Raw genomic sequence first — 13713 nt, 5'->3', positions numbered from 1 at the left:
CCCCCACCTCCCCTCTCCTTTTTCTCTCATCAGTTATCTATGTTTTTTTCCTAACAAGACATGAATTATATAATTAGAACAAATTCCATTTATATACATAAATTATAAACATGAAATTAATACCACAACATGTCACGGTAATGTCTTATCTCCCTAGGAAATATGTATACATACACCAACATAAATAAAGAGTTAAAGTAGTATTAGTATTAGTAACAATAATAATAACAATAATAACAGCAACAACAAAATAACAGCAACAACAACAACAACAACAACAACAACACAATAGTAATATTAATAATAATAATAATAATAAATCCCAAACCATTTAGAAATAATAATGAGAAATTCTGATTAAAATGAAGTTAATGGGAATTTAGTCACTGACTTGGTTGGAGTTGTTCTTGGGGTTTCTACATTCAATCTGGTTGAACACAGGTGAAAATAAACCGTTTCATTTGTTTAACCCTTGAAATCCAGTATTTTCCCACTAGGAGAATGAATGGCCAAACTGGATATCAACACCAGTTTATGGTATCTGTGCTCCCATTTTCTGGAGAGTCTTCCAGATTCAGAAAAAAAATTGGGTTTTTTTTCACATGATCATTTTGTTTGGGGAGGGAAGATTAGACTCCTTCTCCTCAAGGAAGTATAATTTTCTTGAACTTTCATTTATCACCTGCTCTTCCTACTAAGCCAGTGTCCAGTATTGCACAAGCACAATAAAGGAGGCATTGAGCAATCTGAATTAATGCAACTTTTTTTTTTTTTTTTTTTTTTTTTGGCATTTTCTCAAAAACATGACAAAACTAGTGGGATTGAAAAGTTATTTGTTACTGAATTATTCATGCTTGTTCCTCAGACCTGCTCAAGTCTGTGTTTTCTTGGTAAGTGCATAGGAGTTTGGCTTCCATGCAACACTGCTCAGATCCAGTGTAGTCCTAGAACTCTATAGAAGACATCGACGGCAGCTAAGCAGAGAAATACAAATACACTGGGAATTAAGTTCTTTACTTAATTTTTAGGTCATTACAAATCAATTTGGTTTAGTTTTTCTGTGTGTTACTGGACACCACCCAGCTGTATGCAATACACCGTTTAAATAAACAAAAACATAAATTGAATGTTTTCCTTTTGTAAATTGCACCATAATTTCTCCTAGTAAATTAACTAGGTCTGAGTGGAAAGTGAATAAACATTTGGAGGTAAATCCCCTTCCTGCAATTACATTTCAGTGCTTGAAAATTCAGCAACTGGCTGACTTTTACCCAAAACATTGTATCACTTGTCAGAGGTGTTGGACAGACAGACTTCCATTTACCTGTACACCAGTAACTATTCACACAACAAGCAACACAGAAAACTTCCTAACCCTGACCTACCGATGGGTAAGGTGTCCAGGAGTAAGCTGGGCTTCAGTTTCCAGCCTTGCTGAACATTTTAGCCTTCCTGAGGAGACATCACTAAGCCACATTGGTAAAGAGCAGGGGTGTAGAATCACTAGGCAAGTCTCCTCATAGATAAATGATATTCTTATGCGTCACACCCTTAGCACTAACTTTAAGGCAATTTTTCTTTTCTTCCTTATTGACCTCAGACATCCAGATGAGAAGTGGTTATAATTCTCACAGGTGGTTTAAGATATGAAGAGAACAGTTTGAGGTCCTTAAACCTTAGAGGAAGTGAAAGATATTCCTAGCAAGGCGGAGAAAGACAAACGCCTACTGTATTTTTCTTATGTGAGGAATTGCAAAAGCACTGGCCTTGTGTTCAACTAGATGCCAGCTCCAAAGTATCCAATACACCACTGATCTAAGGAAAATGAAACAAGCCTCTTCATCTACTCCCATTTATTCTTTGCAAGTATTTCTCTACAAAACTATGCTCATCATGTAGACTCATTACACCTTGCATCCTCAGGAAGATGTCTGTGGAGTTCCTAGAATTTGTCCCTGTCTTATCTTTTCAGTGACACTGAGAAGAGCCGTCGCCTAAAGCTCCAGCCTTTCCCTCTGGATGTGCTTTCCCAGCTGGTCTGGAGATGGGCTTTTTTGTCTTTTCAGCAGTGCTTGGGTACCTAGGTACCTCCAGCCTACATGCAAGGAGCAGTTCCTAAACATTTGGCACAAAATGAATCATTGAAAATCCTGCCTTTTCAGAATATGCTTCATACCAAGCAATTGAAAAATGGAAGAGAAGCGCCACAGCTTCAGCTTTCTGCCGTCGTGATAGTGAAGCTCATTTACACTACTAATAATCTGATTGGGCTGAAGGTATGAATCTCATTGAAATGCTGCTAAATGTGCAAAATCTATGTAACATTAGGGCTTAATGTAGTTAAGTCTGTTTTACAGGTGAAGTAAACTTTACAAGAGAGAAGGCTGGCTTAACCCTGAACACGTTGCCCACCAAGAAATGTGAAACATTTCATTCTCAGTAGTAGTTCCTTCCCCCGAGTTGGTTGTGTGCAGCCACCAAGTGTCCCCAAGCCGTGTCGCAGCGCAGCCGGCGCCGCTCGCTGCCCGCAGCCCGCTCCGGGCCGGCCTCACGCCCCGGGCGCTGCCGCAGCGCGGGGACCGCGCCCGCCCCGCGGGGCCGCGGCGGGAGGGGCCGGGGCCCCGAGCCCGCCTTGCCGAGGGGCGGCGGGGCCGCTCCCGGGCGGCTCCGCCGGCTGCCGCCGCGCCGGCTTCCCTCGGCTTTCTGCAGCACCTCCCTCGACTGCCTCCGCCCCCGTCCAGTGGCTGTCCCAGCTGCCGGGGCCGCCGGCGCGCCTGCTGTGCCCAGTGCTGAGCGAGCGGCGCGGCGGGGCGGGACAGACGGGACAGCACGGACGGGACGGGCGGCCGCCCGGCGCCAGGTGAGCGGCTGCGGGCTCGCGGGAGCAGAGGCGGCAGGAGCAGGGAGCTCCCGAGGGCGGGAGGGACCGGCAGCGCGGCGGCTGCGGGAACGGGAGTCGCCCTGAGGCGGGTGGAGTGAGCGACTGTGCGGGGCCGGGCGGCAGAGGTGCGCGGCTCCCTCAGAATGGGCTTTCCCGCCGACTCTTTTGGAGAGACGAGCGAGGTTAGGGCGGGGAGGTCCCGAGGGGCCGGCGGAGGAGCGCAGGTCGGGGAGCTCCGACCTCCGCGGGCAGGTTCCGCGGCTCCCGCTTAGTCACAGGTCCTCCCCTGGAGCGGCTCCGCGGGTCTCGCCCGGCCGGGCAGCGCGGCCCGGGGGCTGAGGGGAGTCCCCTGGAGCGGCTCCGCGGGTCTCGCCCGGCCGGGCAGCGCGGCCCGGGGGGCTGAGGGGAGTCCCGCGGCGGGGCTGGGCCCGTTGGGACTCGCGCCGGGCCGGTGCGGACCGAGGCCGCCTGAGGGGCTGCGGGTGGCGCGGCCGGGCTTCGTCCTGAGCGGCGCCGCGCTGCTCACCAGGTACAGCTCTCGGTGTTGCTGGTGGGAAACTCTCCTTCAGCTTTCCAGCATTATTTTATGTTCTTAATCAGTCAACGGCGAGAAACGTTTAGTAAAGTGTTTAAATTGGCGTAAAAAGTGACTAATTTTGGTAGAGGCGTTGGTGGGGTTTGAATGTGGTTTGGACGAAGAGAAGCTGGTGTCCCGGTGGGGCAGTGTTGCTAGACCGGGTCGGGGTTAGCTCGCACATGCGTTTTCCGTGGGAACCGGTGCAGAGAATAGATTCAACTTGAAAGTTTCCCTGCTTCTTTCCCATACATTCTGCAAGGAAACCCGTATCCCTGAAAGTGACGTCTTCAGAGTCCCTTTTGTGCACAGTAATTGTTTCGACCGAGGGATTTGTCTGGGTTATCTTTGTCATGTTCGCTGACTAGATGTACTGGAAGCATCATTTCTTGACTGAATTTATTTTTCCTTTGGAAATATATAGGTTTTGTCATTCATGGATAGTATTTGTAACAGTACTGAACTCCGCTGCTTTTACTGTGCTATTTTCTTGCATTGATTTATATGGAAATGGGGAATAAATGTTTGTAAACTAGCTCAATGTGTGCTTATCCAGCAAATTAAATGTGTTATTGTACAAGCCTGGGCTGGTTTTGACTTACATGAAATCACAGAATTGGTAAGATTGGGAGGAACCACAGTGGGTCATCTGGGCCAACCTCCCTACTGAATTCAGAGTAAGGCTGAAGGTGTGTCAGAATGGGCTTCAACATGAGCCAAAATAGATCTTATAACCCCCAGATCTAAGAAATATCAATCCCAAAACAAATCAGTTGTGTCTTCAATCCTGTCACTTGTACTGAAAAAGCAAATCTGGCATTATGTGTGTCTACTCAGAACATGTTGTTCCTTTTTACTTGCATGCAGTGTACATCATCCCTAGAAGAGAACTGCACAAGCTGATATTCCTGTTCTTAAGCTTTCCACCTTAAGGGTATTCCCAAGTGGAAAGCAGACTGCTGTAACTGTTTCCATGGGAGAAACGAGCAAAATTTGTTCCTCTGCTAAGTGACCAAGTAGTGTGTTTGTTGAATTAAACTAAGGAACAAAACCTGTGTCTTTGCTTAGGAGGATCTCCAAGTACTTGTCTTCACTGAGGAAGCACGCTTACAATTTAATGAAGAAGACAAATCTCTGAAGCAGAGTGCTTCAGAGCATTCAAAGCAGAAGTGAAAGAAGATGCAGGAAAAATTACACATAGATAAAATTTGCTCTGATACAAATTGGGGCCACAAAATCTTCTACTTACACTGTAAGATAATATTATGTCATTTCTTCTATGGTACCGAGTGAACTAATGTTATTGGTATCTTTATTAATATTACTTTTATATTCTAAGGTAAATCTGTGTATCCAATGGAGTTTGTTAGCATGTTCTTTTTTCTTCAGTGCCTTGCAAATTTAATGTTAAACTTCTGTTTCTAATGCATCAACAGAAATTGGCTCAGGTTATGACCAGTTGGAGAGAGATGAAAGACCAAATTTCCTTTCTCAAGTTAATTACTCAGTTCATACAGTTTTTGTGCTGTGAGTGCTTTTAGTCAGGTCTTCCACTAGTAACTGTAGAGTGCTGGCAGACTGAGAAAGTTTTGGAGTTCATGGGAGAATAACTCTTGTTAAATATGGAAAGTTTTTAGTTCTTAATATGTAACATGATCACTAGCCTTGGCAAATGCAGTTTAGCTTTAAAACTGACCACTGCACCTGAGTTTTACGTTTTCAGTGGAATATTAGATTAGATTATTTGAAGGCCAAAGTAAGGGTAGCTCACACAAGTAATCTCATCGACTTCAACATAAGGATTACCATGAATAAGTTATGTTATTTGGTCTGAAATGTTAGCTTTATGATAAATGGTAAGTCTGCTAGTGGTTTTGAATATCTAGGTTCAGTTAAAAGCTTTGCTCTTTTCCAGATGCAAGGATTTAGAGAATATTAATTTGTTGGTAGGTGCTACTCAGCTTATGGACATGAATGGAGTTGATGGTTTTGTTTGTTAGACAGGTGCTCATGATTATGAGGGTCTTACTCTTTCCAGCCAGTGGAGTTACAGTTTGGAAAGGCTCTATAATTACCCTATGAAAAAGATAAGCTTGTATAACTATATAGTAATTAATAGGACTCACTTACTTGGGAGTCTTGCATTCTCTTTGTGACAAAATACCTTTGAAATTCATTGTTTTTCAGGATGGACAAAGGGTCTTTTGTAGCTGACATTAAATCAAAGTTAAAAATCCATCTCAAACTCCCCTGCAGATTTATCTTCAGCTGTGAACTGAATATTTGGTATGCCACAGGTATTCAGCCTATGAGTGCTACCTACATCAGATTCAGGACAGTTTTATTGCAGATGTTAAGCAGTGGAACTGATACAAGATTTTAGAAGTGTGTCTGGCAGTTCAAGTCCCAGACTCTGTTTTCTGCCTTTCTTTTATTGATGACTTCTGAAGCACAGAATTATAGATACTGTTTGACACAACAGCTGCTTTTCAGATAGTGCCTTATAAATATGAGATTTTGTTGTTCTGCTCTAGGTTCTCTTCTGCTGGCTGCTTAGATGTGGTGTTCTTAACAGTTCATGGAAAAAGTATAGCTAGTAACATGATTAGCTTATTTTTGTTTATTTTAAAAGAAAACTGTAGAATGTCAGTTATACTAGATAAGACAGTAGATAAAAAAGAAATACTTTATGGGTTTCTCAATCTACTTAAAATACGTTTTCAATCTGTAGAATTTATAGAAAATTACTAGACTTTATTGTAGCATTTCTGTTTGCTGAAATTTGCATGACTACTTCAAGTGATGCCCTAGTTACCAAAAAAGAACAACCCCTCACAAATAATTTTCTCATTTATGGTGTTCCATAAAGGAATAATTGAGGAGTTAAGGTCTATGAGATCCATCAGAAGGTTTGCCAGAAGTTGTCATATTTGACAAGATGTGGCACTTTTAGAAATGGTAGAATTAGAAAAACAAGGAGTAATGTGATCATGATAATTGTGGAAATGTTATTGTGCACACATAACAAAACTCATCTTTTACTGATGCTTTTAATGGTCAAAATATTCTCTTAGTAAGTCCCTTTCTTCAGAGAAAAAAGGACTGTGCTTCTCTGCCTGGATTTATTAGATATTTGGGAATACCTGATTGTGACTGATGCTAAATTCTATATTTAAGTTCTAAGTTTGCAGCCAGACTTTGAATACCTTTGTTTCTATTGCACCAAATTAATTATGGACATAAGCTGACTGAATGGGTTTCTGATGGGCTTCATGTTTTGAAGGGGCTTTGTTCCTCCATTACTTATTTGTAGCATAGTCCTTGTGTTCATGCAAGTTGGGTTAAAAAAAGCTTTCTTTCACCTTCATGTATGTTTCAGATAGTTGGCAGTGTGGTGATTGTGGTTTATTTCTGCAAAGGCTAATCATTTATTTTATAGAGGTGGTGATGGTGAAAATAGCCATGTGGAGTGTAGTTGTACAAAGTAAATTTTTTGAGCTGATACATTTCTGGGAGTGCACACAAAAATGGTTCAGATTGAAATAAACTTTTCTGAAGTTGCTTTCAAGTCTTCTACTCACCTATGTGATGACTTTCAAGTGTTTACAAATGTTTGCTATTGACTAACTTGTTTCAGTTATAGTTCACTCTAACATGGGCAATGTTACCAGCTCCTGTTCCTCTGCAGACACTTACATTGAACCCTGGGGAGGAGAAGTGCTAAAGGAGGCCCAGGATGTTGTTTGGGCATAACCCTATTTCCTAAAATCTGTTAATTAGTAGAGGTTCCCTAAATATTTACCCCATGTGGAGATCAAAGTGCCAACATGACTGTATTTCCTTAGGCTGTGTAGGGTAGTGATGCTGTGTTCTGTATCAGTTTTAGTGGGACTTTAGAAGGTGCTTGCTTCAGTGCAGCCATCTTTCCAAACTGATGGGTTTTATTTCTGTGGCACAAACTATTAGTTTTGGTCATTGGGCTGTTAACTGAGTCTGAGAGACTGCTATAAACCAGCCCCCCTTTCCTTTCAACCAATAACCTCCAACAAATATTGTGCTTCTTAGCTTCCAGAGAAATTTTAATGGCTCCAAGTGCAAGATCCCGGAGACCTGTTAAGTCCATAAAGTGAAGCTTAGGATGAAATCACAGTATAATTTCTTTTTTAGGGTATTGCTATTCAAGCCAGGAGAACTTGGAAAGGAGAGTGGGGAAGAAAAGTGTAAACTGAGAAGAAACAACTATTTACTTTTAATTTTCCTACTTTTTATTTTCCTCCACTTACAGTAAGATGAGACTTTCAGAACTCTTTTTTTTTTTTAAAGTAGGAAAATTGAAAGCATGAGCTGGATAGTCTTTTTTTGGCATACCTGGTGCTCACCTGACTCCTCACAGCCTGCTTGCATTGCTCACTGATATGAATATTTGAGGTTTAGAAAAGTCTTTGTCCTTCTCTCTTTCTGTCTGCATCAATTCAAGCTCTGTAGCTGAATACAAAGGGTTTTGAAAACTTTTTGTGTACTTTTTTGTGCTTATATCTCTGTATGGCTTTTCTTATGCTTTTATATGGCTCAAGGTGCATGTATAGTGTACTTTTAATCTTTTCTGATGTGCCAACCTTTGTGTGGTCTTCTACTCTGCAGAACACATCTTGTTGTTTCCCCCTCCTTTAAACCTATATACTTCCATACCCCAAAGTATAAAGGAAAATGCAAACAACCTGTCTGAAGTTGAAATAATTAGACTAGTGGCAAACATAACTACTTTTATTGCATCTCTGCTTGTCGTGCTTTATCAGTACTTTGTAAACTCTTTTAAGAGGAAACCTGCTCAGGCATTGTCAGTACAGGCTTTTTAGTTTGCTCTAGAATTAATAGAGGGTGTAGGTAAAATTGTACTCTTGAGGGAATATACCATGCAGATAAGGATTTCCTGGATAGTGTAAAACTTTTATAAGAGCTAAAGCAAGGCCTCTTGCTCATCTCCCAGGTGACAATTGGATATGAAGAGGTGAAACATTTCCAGTCTGTGTAAGAGGGAACAAAACTTGCTTGTAATTGTCCCCTGTCCTATTTTTGCACTATATAGAGCACGAGTTGCTGTTCAGGAGAACTAAGTACTAAAAGTGCAGGTTTTTTGGCCCTGAGGTCCATAATGGAGAGCCATCCAATAGCATGTTCCACTCCTGAATCCCAGTGGTTAATTTTACACTTTTGCATGAATCTAAAGTGATCTGTGAGTTGAACTGAAGGCAGACCTTGGCTTGCACCGTTGGGCATTTATAAAACAAAATATATTAAAAAGTCATTCTAGTGCCAGGATCCTGCAACAGTTGAAAGGCTGAACAAAAGAACGAATTTCTCAGAGTTGATCCCCCAGTTCTGTGAAGAGCTTAATCAACTGTCCATGAATTTTGCAGATGACTGATGTCTGTGTTTAAGTGGCTTTTTGCTCTCTGTAAGCCCACTTATTAAAAAGTAAAATATTTCATATCCTTGAAAACAGTAAAGAATTGTATCAGGAAGAAAATCCTTGAATTCGAACACATTACTATTGCAGTTTAAGAAACAGGTGGTGTTTTACATGAAGTGACTATATGAACATGGTGACTATATAGAATACAGTTTTTACAGACATGACTAACACTGGGGAAAATTAATGAAAACCAAATTATTATCAGACAGTAATAATCCTATTACTGTCTTCTGGAAAAACACATAACCCCCCATGGAACAACATTTTAATGGTGCTACTTCTGCTGTTAAGTCAGTAAATTCTTTTATGTGCCAAGATTTACTGTGACACAAGAGTTTCCAACATAAGTGTCCTCCCTATTACATCTAAGTTGCTTCAGCCAAAATTTAAAAATAACATAAAAATTTTACTGTGTTTTGGTTCTAGTCTGGAAAATATAAGGAGTTGATGGAAGAAGACTTATTTTTCTCAAAGGAAAGACATCAAGAAGCTTTCATACCTGGGCAATATGATGTGTTTATCTTCCTCATTTTAGCCTTTTATCACCTGGTATAGACCTGAATAAGGCAGAATGTCACAGAAGAATAGCCAGAAGCTTACCATTCATTATTATCCTCCTCCTCAGCAGTAACTTCTATAAATTTGGGAAATATTTTTATTGAAACACAAAATCTTAGTAGGAGATTAATACAGAAGACAGAATGAGACCCAAGGACTATGGATGAAATAAGTGTGGCTTGAACAAAGCAGTTTGAGGTCCAGCAGTGAATTAGAAGCAGCATGATTGGAAGTAAATGAATGATTGCTTTGGGCCATGACTTCCAACATAACTTTCTGTAACCAGCTGTTTATGCATTGGCAGTGAGAACCTGCTCTGGCTAAAACTTAGCATAAAAGAACAGTAGTTTATTAAATGTTAAAAACTGCCAGTAAATATGTATTTTCAACAGGAATTGTGAAATTTGGATGTGAAATTTTTCCAAAAGTGATTTAACAAAATACGTTACAGAACACAAAATTGCTGTATTTATATTTTGCACTTTCTTCATCTTTAATCCTATGAAAATATATCTGCTGTACTACAAGGCAAGCAGTTGCTGAAGGTAAGTGCTAAATGTCTTGATATGTTAATATGGGTGCACACTTGGAAAGTATAAAGTAAAATAGCAGAGCATGAACTAATTATTATTGATGATGGGAATACAGGCTCCTTTTTTACACCATCTTCCTGACTTTGTTTCCACTAACCTCTTTAATTTGCAAGGAGTGTGATACTAATGCAGAACTGCAACATTTATAACACAGCAGACAAAAAAATCCCCCATATTTTCAAAGTATGTTTGATCATTTGTTTTAAAAAAAGCACTGTCAATTATTATATGCCAATTTTCAAATTAAAAAATGGTGTGAAGTGTTGTGAGACCTGTATACAATGTTGTCATTGGTCAAAATAAAATTCTCTTCATAGAGAGCAAACAGGATGTAACAGATTTATGCCTGAGCCTGTAATTCCTATTTTATGAATTTTCATTTTTTCTGCTGACCATAAAGAAATGTTTTATATTGTCATCTATTTTAGACACTTAGCTCTTTGTAAATAAAAACTTAGCTGTAACTGAGAAGGTGAAACCAGCTGGATACATCTTTACCTGAAGTCTGTGCACAGAATTCTTTCCCACACTTGGGTGGCTCATAACTGTTGTACTTAATTAGATTTGCTTGATATACATGTGAAAATTTTTCGTCCTGCTGCAAAAACTATGCATAATTATGCTGGGCTCCCTGAGTCACACTGTATTGGTCTATTACAAAGAAAAATACAAATGTTCATTTGAACACATGAGCAAATCAATATTAAATGAAAAGAATCCCTTATGCCTAATTCTGTAATGTCCACAACTATATATCTCTGATTATAGTACTGCTCATTAAGAATAAAGATTTAGGATTCTAGTACAGAAAAGGGCTTAAATGAGTTTAAGAAGAACATTATGGTCAGATGTTTTAGAATGTATCATATGATCTTTATTTGAATAGATATAGTGAAATTGTATTTTATATCTTGCTTTTTTTTTCTTAAAAACATGTACCAAAGACAGCAGCACATTTTTCTTTGGTAATGTCTAAACAAAATTGTTGCACAAAGAAAGGAACACAAATGTTATTTTCCCGACTCTCTTAATTGTATATTTTATCTGGACATTGGAACAAATCCTGAACTAGTGTAACTATCCAAAGTGTTGCAAAAAGTCAGTGGAGCTGTAACCACGTCATAGTTTCACTTTATACATTTACTCAGTTTCCTGCTATCTGGATTTTATTGCTTTGCCTGGGATCATTAATTTTCATTCATAGCTTTGAATAGTTTTGGAGTTCTTGATGTGACTGTTCAGTCAACAAGAAGCTCTTATTCTGGCCCTACTAGTCTTTGCCAGGCCCATCTCTGGAAGTGAGAACAATGTCAAAAAACACCAGATGAGATAAAAACTTGAATGTACAGAAAATACTTATTACAGAATTTTGTTTGAACACTCGACAAATATTAGCAAAGCTCACCCTGAAATGCCAGAGTTAGAGGAAGCTCCATTCAAACTCCTCAGGCCTATGGAGTGCTCAGAAAGGGCTGGAGTCACCACCAGGAATTTCTTGGGTCCTGTACTCAAATTTAGGCTTTTGTGATGCAGTTTTTATTTCTGGGGGATGAGATGCTAACTTCATTGTCTAATGAGCTCTGCCAAACAAAATAGAAGGCATGGTTGGTGGTCCATGAGTAAACCTCTGTCCTAGTCAGCTCATTTCATGTGTATCTCTTTGCAGGACTGAGCCTTAAGGAGAAAACCAAAAGCAGGGAATGTAGGAGTGTTCTGAATCAGTATAGTATGTGACACAAAGCAAGCAGCTTGTCCTCCATTACTTGCCAGCATCAATAGCTGTGCTTCTGGATGCCACTGAGTATTTTGGGGCTCCATCCCATTCACATGTCAAATTCTTGGTGTCCAGGTAGTAAAGGGATGCTGGAAGTTGTGTTTGTTTTGTTGTCTAAATACATCACTATGGATGGATGGTTTAGTGTACAGAACATTTCCCCATAAAATGAAAGAATAGATATGCAGCTTGGCTTTGCTTGGAAGTGACCTGATTTGAGACTAGACTGGGAAATGTAAGTAAGCAAAGAAAGGAAACAGGTTTTGGCTGGGCATCTCTTTTAGCCCTAGGAAATTACACTGTAAATGCACCGTCCTTGAAGTTGTCAGATGTATGTAAGCACAACAATTTTCATTATGTTAGGAGAATTAATTTAATTCTGCTACTTAGATTGCTAATGGAACAACTTTATTAAGATATGATTTTTAGACATTCAGAGAAGCAAGCTGAGGACAGGTTTGAACATGTGTTTTGGGGATGTTTAGAATGTTAGCTCACTATTGACATTTCTTCCCTTTTTTACTTGTTTTTGTTTGGATTTGATCTATTCATGCATAGGTTAGATGTGATCATTGCTTTAGCATATGATTTATTTTGCCAGCTCTTTTTTATTTGTTAGAAGTATTGCATGTTGCATAATTCTTGAAAACACTGGCAACACTGTTGCAATGCTCTTAATTTTTTAAGAAATCTTTGCTTTATGCTATGTTGTGTTGTTATATGGTTATAATTTATTTGCATGTATGTTTAATCAATTTTTAAAGTTTCAGTTCCTTAGCAACTTCACTGTTTCTTGGTTTATTCCTGTGGCACTTTTCTTGCAGAGTTCAACCCACAGTAACCATTTTAAATTAATAAATATTTAATAAATATTTGTGTGAATGCTTGCAAAAAAAGTACATTTTAGCCCTAGCCTTAAAAAAATTTAAAACTCCTGATACAGCTCACCATCTAACAATGCCTGAAAAGGAGGGAAGCTACTGCAGCCTGACATAGCATGAGCAGAAGTAGAGTGCAGTTTGTGAGCAGTGTGAGTGCTAACCAGTGCACTTGCACATGCACCCAACTTATGATGGCCAAGTTAAACTTCTGGTGTCATGCAGAATGCTCTGATCTACCCTAAAGTTGATTAATGGAAGATGTTAATATGAGAAGTTTACTGCTTTGCATGTTTTAAGAATCAGCTACAGAATCACTTGCCACTATGTATATAAACTTTTTTTATTTAAGAACTAATGTGTGCAAAAAGCACCTGAATGATGTTTCTTTCAGCATGTGAAATATTCAGACGCACCTTTTTTTTAAAAGATCTTAAAAAAATATTTCGTAGGATAGTATCTCTTATAATAGGAGTCATATTCTTTTTCCTACACATTTTCTTTTGTCCTGTTGCTCACATTAAACAGCCATCACTAGGAAGAAAGGTGGACAAAACAGGTTTTCTTGATATGAACTTGCTGTCCACAGTGGTTTATGACATTTGTCTCTCATTTATTTTTTTTTTCAGTAGCTTCTTGTTTTAATAATGAGATGAGGGTTGGGAATCAAAATCCTTCTTAGTTCTTAGTGTTGCTGTTGAAGTGTCACATGAGAGAAGGTGTGGGTAGTGGACTGAAGAGATGTTTCTTACATACTTACTGAGATTATTAAAGCTTTTGGACAACCTCTTGATGCTTGCTCTGTCAGCTTTTGGTTGGGTTTTTTCTTGCTGTTTTGTGGGAATCTTTTGGAGGGGTTTGTTTGTTTTTCAAATGCTGAAAGTCTTATTTGTCTTATTGCAAGGAGTCATGGCCATGCTCTGATGTATTTGTAGTCTTTGGAGAATTAGAGCTTGGATGGGTTTGTTTTGTTGTTGTTTTG

At 39.5% G+C, this 13713-nt stretch overlaps 1 protein-coding gene across 1 annotated transcript in view; it reads left to right on the top strand.

The window, feature by feature from the left end:
• The first annotated feature begins 2666 nt into the window (after nt 1–2666).
• ADGRG2 (adhesion G protein-coupled receptor G2) overlaps nt 2667–13713 on the top strand; it is a 56010-nt gene continuing 44963 nt past the window's right edge. Inside the window, exon 1 of the mRNA XM_079323627.1 lies at nt 2667–2860. The gene's annotated coding sequence lies outside the window, so the exon portion shown is untranslated. The remainder of the gene's footprint in view (nt 2861–13713) is intronic.

Source organism: Erithacus rubecula, assembly GCF_903797595.1.
Source record: "Erithacus rubecula genome assembly, chromosome: 1".
In the NCBI taxonomy this organism is placed as follows: Eukaryota; Metazoa; Chordata; class Aves; order Passeriformes; family Muscicapidae; genus Erithacus; species Erithacus rubecula.
The sequence above is the reverse complement of the archived record's forward strand: the minus strand, read 5'-3'. Positions and strand labels throughout refer to the sequence as shown.